Genomic DNA, 8,261 nt, shown 5'->3' on the forward strand with positions numbered 1-8,261 from the left:
AATACCTTTGTTATTTCCTAACCGACCATTGCATATGAAAATGTTTTTAAACTTACACGGTTGTAGTAGTCTATTACCACAACTATAAGCATTTCTTTTTTACCACTGTTATTTCGCTGAAGAGGGATTCTCATTTCTGGAAGTAAAAGTCGTTGGTTCATATAATCAATAACGAAGGAGTCAGTATTAATTTCCTCAACTGCAAAAGAGTCTACAACACACAGTTTTCACCACTGTATTTAGTCTCCGCTAGCCCCATTATGTCGAATTCTGAAATAAACTCACAAAATTCAGGGTCTCTAAGCTTCGAGCGAATGACGTTCACATTCAGGTATAGAACCTTAAGTTTTTTTCATTGTTTTTCGCTTCCTGGAATCTTGTGCGTGCCATTGCTTTTGTTCGGGTTTTCAGCTGTGTTCTGGAACGGCAAATGTGGATATATAAAGGATTGTAAATCCAGGGTACCCGCGGTATGTAAATTCTCTGTAATAAGACAGCTGTTCTAGATCGGGCTGGATTTCTCGAACATCTGTCTAGAAGTTCACTTCCATCTGTTGTTGGTAATAGTGCATACTGTAAGTAAAGTATACAAAACCGCAAAGTTAGAGTTCACTGTTGAAAAAGTACTTTGCTGTTTAACTCACAATCAGTGCAGATAAATTAGCCTGTCCCTTCCAAAGTAACGTTTACAGTGAACTATAGCTACGGGTACCGATGCCAGGGTTCCATGACGCCACTTCCAAGTTGCATAATTGTCATCTCCTTGCCCTATAAGATCTAATGCTCTCCTACTTTAATGACTTAAGACCCAAAGTCCTTCAGGGCTATATCCATGCTTATTTACACTACAGTTTCAATGCAGTTAAAATAGCAATGCAAATTAAGCCATCCATTGGTCTGAATACATTTATTTGCCACACCATAACCCCTACAAACTACCTCTTAGCATACCAATGTGGCGCTCGTGCCAAAACAATCATCATGCTGCCCCAAATCCATATTAGCATACCAATGTGGCGCTCGTGCCAAAACAATCATCATGCTGCCCCAAACCCATATTAGCACATCAATGTGGTGCTCATAGCAACCAATCGCCGTGCTGCCCCAAAATCCACATTTGTATATCATGCATTTTTTCTAGATATAGCTGTACTATACAGCTAAATTATACAAACAATACAAACTGTCGCTGTTGTAATCTTTCTAAAGAAGAGATTTTTTTATTAGGTAAATGTGTACGAAACTAGATGTCAACACAGATATTCATATAGCAACTCTCAACCAAAATGAACGTTCCAGGCCAATAGGAGGAGGCTTCGTGGTCGAGATGATTAGCGTACCAGTGTGGCGCAATGACCCAGGAGCCTCTCACCATAGCGGTCGCTCTGAGTTCAAGTCCAGCTCATACTGGTTTCCTCTCCGGTGATACTGGGAAGATCTCCCAGCAACCTGCGGATCGCCCTTGATGACTAAGTTTGCTTTTTTATGTTTGTTCTGACGCTCGCATAGTCATGACTGGGTGCTATTTACCCTTGCAGGAAGCTTCGCAAAGTTTCGGAAAACAGTCCATTATTAACCTCGTCGGCGTGTCCAGTTACTCCTTTACAATGCTTAGGGTTATAGTGCACCAAACTGATACAATTCCGAGCTGCCAATCCTCCCAATGGTCTATAACCATCCATATTTAATGAAGTTCAACCTCGCCGCTGGTTTAAAATTCCCACAATGGCCGCTAGACACGAATCGGTCTAAGAGTATATATCAAATCAAGTGTTATTTCTTGCGTTACGAGGTCAAAGCATTGTATGACGACATAAATTCGGGAGAGGTTATTGTTCTATAATGTTCAACTAAAATAACGGAAGGAAAGATACAAAATTCATAGACTGAAGATTAGACTTATAAGTCTAAGATCGTTTCGTGATTCCGGGTCCTGGTGCTTTATAAGACCCCAAGCATGGTAAAGGAGTAACTGGACAGGCCGGGGAGGTTACTAATAGACTGTTCTACAAAACTTTACGAAGCAGGTGGTGAATAGGATCTAGCCGTGACTATGCAAGCGCCAGAACAAGGGTTACTTGCGGGTGGCCGTGCGCACCGCCATGGGCCCTGTCCGTTTTCCTCTCCCCATAATGCTAGCCGATGTCGTCTAAGTGAAATATTCTTGAGTACGTCGTAAAACACCAATCAAATAAATAAATTCCGGGTCAACAATCGCAACATCAATTTCCAAAACACAGTTTAACACACACCAAAGAAATATATGTACGATGTAAGAAGTTAGGAAGGATTTCTGCAAGGGGAAGAAGCCAATTTTTCAGTGATGATGGAAAGTCGCAGAAGAATGTTCAAGGTGAATGAACTAAATCAGTATCCAAATCGTTTACAGAGCTAGTTTAGAAGTGGTCAACAATCAAAAAATGATATGAACATATAGCCCCCAATACCATGTTAAAATGAATTAACCACAATAATTATAGCGCCTTATGTCGATTTAATCAGATCTTATTATCTAACTAAATAATACTACCTGTGACAGGGTCACTCTTATTTATTCAGGTTTAGGAGAACAATATTTCAACTCATACATGCTGTTGTCCGCGAATGTTTTGCGCATTGCTCAGTTTCTCTGAACAACCGTGGTAAGCGGTGTATAAGGGCGTTATACACAACTTATCAATTTTGTAAGTTCGGATCATACCGTTGAGACTAGACTTCCGCTTTCTGGTGTGAAAAGGGCTAAATCCCCTTGGTTTATCACGTAACCCCCAACCAGGTGTATAAACGCATCACACACCTCAAGCTCAGGTTATAACCCTTATATATCGCCTGACCTGAACGTTATGCAGTTTTACTAACTACTCACTTAGGCGAGCAGCTGGTGTTCTTTGAATGCCTTGTTGGCTGTGATTTTAATGGAAGTTGTTATGCAGAGTTGGAATTTATTTCAAGCCGATAATCGAAAGACACATTTCCAAAACACCCTAAAACACCAGATCCGAAAGAAAGATATAAAAAATTACATAGAAATAGTAAATAATCCTGGTAACGTGTAAGAGGGAAAAATCATGTATATATTTAATACTTGATATGATGGCGGTCAGTTACAGGTGCAGAAAACTGCAGTGACTGGCGTAAACCACCGACCTTTAGAAAATTACTGATAATGTTTTTCCACATGCATGCAACATACAGTTATGTACACCATTTTGGTGGATGACGTTGTCTTCAGTTAACGAATTGATTTATTGATTGACTTATTTGATTGGTGATTTACGCCGTACTCAAGAATATTTCACTTATACGACGGCGGTCAGCATTATGGTGGGTGGAAACCGGGTACAGCCCGGGGGAAACCCACGACCATCCGCAGGTTGCTGCAAGACCTTCCCACGTACGGCCGGAGAGGAACCCAGCATGAGCTGGACTGGAACTCACAGCGACCGCATTGGTGAGAGACTCCTGGGTCATTACGCTGCGCTAGCGCGCTAACCAACTGAGCCACGGAGGCCCCGAATTAACGAATTGAAGGCTGTGGTGACGGCCACAGAAGCGTCGAGAACCTCTGATCGACACCTAGGTCACACAAGTGCCGAGAACCACTTATCTACACCTAGACCACACAAGCGTCGAGAACTGCTTATCGACACCTAGGCCACACAAGCGTCGAGAACCGCTTATCGACACCTAGGTCACACAAGTTCCGAGAACCGCTTATCGACACCTAGGTCACACAAGCGTCGAGAACCGCTTATCTACACCTAGGCCACACAAGTGCCGAGAACCGCTTATCGACACCTAGGTCACACAAGCGTCGAGAACCACTTATCGACACCTAGGCCATACAAGCGTCGAGAACCGCTTATCGACACCTAGGCCACGCAAGCGTCGAGATCCGCTTATCGACACCTAGGCCACACAAGTGCCGAGAACCGCTTATCGACACCTAGGCCACACAAGTGTCGAGAACCGCTTATCGACACCTAGACCACACAAGCGTCGAGAACCGCTTATCGACACCTAGGCCACACAAGTGCCGAGAACCGCTTATCGACACCTAGGCCACACAAGTGTCGAGAACCGCTTATCGACACCTAGACCACACAAGTGTCGAGAACCGCTTATCGACACCTAGGCCACACAAGTGTCGAGAACCGCTTATCGACACCTAGGCCACACAAGTGCCGAGAACCGCTTATCGACTCCTAGATCACACAACCCTCGTGAACCTCTTTGTCACATATTGTTGGTCACGTGAATAAAAAAATTAAAATCTGTCAGCAATGTGAACTGGGTAGAACTCACCCAAGAAATGGTCAATATTTAAATCTCACGGAAACAGGCAGCGGGACAAAAGGCAGTGGAGACGACAACGGTGGCTGAGCTATGAGAACAGCCTGAGGAACAATGAAAAATGAATGGTTAAATCAAGCCACATACACAGGGTGGCCGTAAATTAGGAACGTGTCTAAATAAAGAGAGAGAATAAGTAATGCGTCTGAATGTACAAGTACTAACTTTTTAGCTCAGAATAACAACACAAAGACGAAATTTCACTTGTGACACGCTTATTGACACCTAGTCCACACAGGCGTCGTGAACCGCTTATTGACACCTAGGCCCCTCACCTAGAAGTAAGGCCGGTGAAATCTACAAATTCCCTGTTCAAGGCCGCCAATGATGCAGGGAATACATTCTAGGCACGACAACAAATTCAAATTTCAAACTTGAGAGGCCAGATAATCCTACGTATACAAGGCCATCATGTTCGTGGTATTTACCACACTTTGCAGTTGTAAAGCCAGATAGGACGACAACTAAAACGTGTATTGTGATCGATGCCTTTACAAAGACTGATGTTCTGTGCCTAAATGATGTCATACACCAAAGATCTATTATTGAGATGCAGAAAGAAACCGGTGCCTGCGAGGTCGCTCTGTGTTAAGGAATAATATTCAAATCTCAATTTTTTTTCAGGCTTACTCATCATACTTGATGGTCACAGAGTTTCAGCTAAATTCTTTTGTGCAAGGTTTAAGAGTTTGGAAGCAATGGTTTGGAGAAACCAATCAGACTAAGTTTAGTGTCACTGCTAGGAATACATGCGCATGAGATTATACTGCATAGGGTTGGTTGTTCAGAAGTGTATTAAAAATGAAGCCCGCCTTACATGTAAATCTAAACATCATTCTTGTTCTAATACAAAATTACTAGAAATCAAGTCCAGACTAAATTTAATGCAGAACTTAACTGCTAATATACCTTTGAACAACTATAGTACCCGTTGTCCTGGGACAGAGCCATAAAATGACCAAATTAATCCCTGTTGAGAGATTTGGAGAAAGAAAACTGCCAGATGAATACGACTTCACCGGGGTGGTTTTTGGAGTGAATTCTTCCCCATTTCTTGTCCTATTTGTATCAAGGCCGCCAATGATGCAGGGAATACATTCTAGGCACGACAACAAATTCAAATTTCAAACTTGAGAGACAAGATAAGCCTACAGGCACAAGGCCGTCATGCTTGTGGTATTTAAGCCGGATAGGACGACAACTAAAACGCGTATTGCGTTTTAGCTGTCTCCTCGCTGTAACTCCTCCTTGACCTTTGACATTTGCAAGGCGTCTCGATGACGTTATGGCGAAAGGAACCGCGTCTTTCCCAAGTCGAATCTTGTAAGTCTCTTTCAGCTTCCCAAGCTCAGAAAGTAACTTGGATAACGTTCCCTGTATTTGTCACCTGAGTTTTCACTGTCCATCGTATTCACACGCTTAAGTAATTCAAGCAGGAAGGCCTAACAAAGGCTCCCCGAGAGCTGGTACAATATACAAAGCCTGCGTGGCTGAATGTTTTGACGTGTGCAGTTTTGCAGTGAAATTCCCTAATGCGGAACACCGGTCTAGATGGCTCATTTGTTGGAGCGTCCGCTTTGGGGCGGCAGATTCAGCGGTAAATACTGGGCTGGTCACACATAGTGTCTTAAAAGAGGACGTTGTAGCTTCTTCGCTTGGCCTTCATCATTAAGGGGATAGTGCAACGACTGGCTGACCCGTATCAGTATAATGGCTCCGGTGTGGTGGCTTACTTGCCTGCGGTAAGTCGTCTCAGTGAAGCAGCACTAGATAAAAGAGCGGTAGAAATCCGTCTTGGAACAAGGAGGCACATTACATGCACTCTAAGTAATCCTTCGTTTTAATACGACTGATAAATTGTTGAGTACGACGTTAAATCCCAAGCACTCACAGACTCCTAATACGGAAAGTTGTTCTCCATCAGTACCAAACAACTTCTCCCGTGTATTGTTAAGTTTCACTTTAAGTTTTACGAGTAGCAAGGTTTTGTCCTGGGATTAAGATAGAAGCGCTATTGTTCTCGCTCAGTCAAACTTCAGAATTATGCCCTCGCTTAGCTTGATCACACGGTCCGAGACTTCACGAGATTAACTCACCAACCACAGAATTTTAAAGAAGATATCGCTTAATCTTTGCCGTAGAACCGTCAAAATACGCCGTTAACATAAGTTAATAACCAGGTTCCGGTCAGTATAGTACATATTTATACATATTAGTTTAAGTATCATGAATCTGACAGGTATTTACCGCCGACATTAATTCTTCATTTATTGTGGTATGATCGAGAGTGTCGTCTTGCTGAATGTTGGCTTCATCTGGCCGAGGGGTAATTTCTCAGTATTGTTCAAACAAACATCAGTCCACCACAAGCCTGAACAGCTTTGACTTTTATCATCGTGATTTCGGAAAGTGTGCCCATAGTAAATATGTGCTTGTATTACGCAATTTGCTGCATATTTTCTGTTGTTGAAAACGTCTAAAAAGTAGAATTTGAAATTTCCCATCGTCTTTTTAGTTTTCGCTTTAGGCCTTTAAAGTTTAAAAGAAGATTCAGATTTTGTTTGGCTTAGGCATTGAACTCTTGTAGCATTTTCATTACACTGTTGTGCATATACCATTGACGTGAAAAAATAAACCGCTATGAAAATCACACTCAACTGCAATGCTGTCGGGTCTGTTCGTCCGATCAATTGATCAAGACGACTTGTCCACAATTCACTCATCATGCTCAGTGACTAAAATCAGGTAGATTGCGGATTGTAATTGTCATGTATATAATTTTACGTCTATGAGCCGTGTTCCTTTTCCTCAATGGCATCAAAAAAAACTATAAAAAAAGAAAGGTTTTATTTACACTGAATAGTCATTTCTGGGCATGTTTTTTGTTTATAATTTCTTCGTTATAATTTTTTTCGTTTAAAATTTGAACCGTTGGAAGAAGTCGGCTGTTTTCTTGTAATTTTTAATTCCAGAGTGCAATCCTGCACAGGCAGATGTTCAATAATAGAACGATTTAAATTGCATGTTTATTGCATTCATTTACAACAGTATGGCATATAAAATGAGAACCAAGCGGTAATATTAAATTAAATCCCGTATTATTATGGAGTTTATAGCGCAGTTCTATGAATAATTCATTGTCAGTAGGTGTGTTTGGCGGAGATTGGTTCTATTCCATTTTGAAAGAGCATGTGAACTTAGCAGGCTACTTACGTATATATTTAAGGGAAGAGAATGAAAGAGGTACCATTCAGGTCCGATTAAGATATTATTGATTTTCATGTGAGTGGTGAAGGAAAATTTTGAACACATTAGATCTGAGCTTAAATGCTAACTTAACATTTTATCCCTCTCTGTTATTGTAAACTACCTTTACAAAACATTTTTTTGGAAAAACGAAAAAACAAAAAATAACAACAACAACAGAGTTGATCACTTCTGGACACAGACCCCCATTACAACTTCCGTTTTTCAGTAGGGACGATTGTAGTTCTGTGTATTTTAGGGTGTAAAGTCTTTTTTTGCTGCCAGCCTGTCGTTTTTGGTGTACAAGTGCATGCTTGGTATCAAAATAATGGAAATTGTCTAAGTTTTGGGCAGGTATGAGTTTTAATGGTGAAAGTTAAATATATTTTGACACTTTTGGCTTTTAAGTATTTTCTTAACACTGCTGTAAACAAGAAAATCTACTTGAAAATCCATAATTTTCTAAATGTTTGTCAATGGAAAATGTAAAATACTTTGTCATTGGAATTTTTCATTTTTCTTGCAGATATACATACCAGCTTTCCAAAACATTTGACCTGGTTAAGATATTTTGAAGGGTATGTGCACTACAGAGCTTTGAACTTGGTGCTTGAGGACGGACAAACAGACACATTTCCAAGATAGGGGTACCCCAAGTTAAA

The sequence above is a fragment of the Liolophura sinensis genome, chromosome 9 (genome assembly GCF_032854445.1).
Source record: "Liolophura sinensis isolate JHLJ2023 chromosome 9, CUHK_Ljap_v2, whole genome shotgun sequence".
Taxonomy (NCBI): domain Eukaryota; kingdom Metazoa; phylum Mollusca; class Polyplacophora; order Chitonida; family Chitonidae; genus Liolophura; species Liolophura sinensis.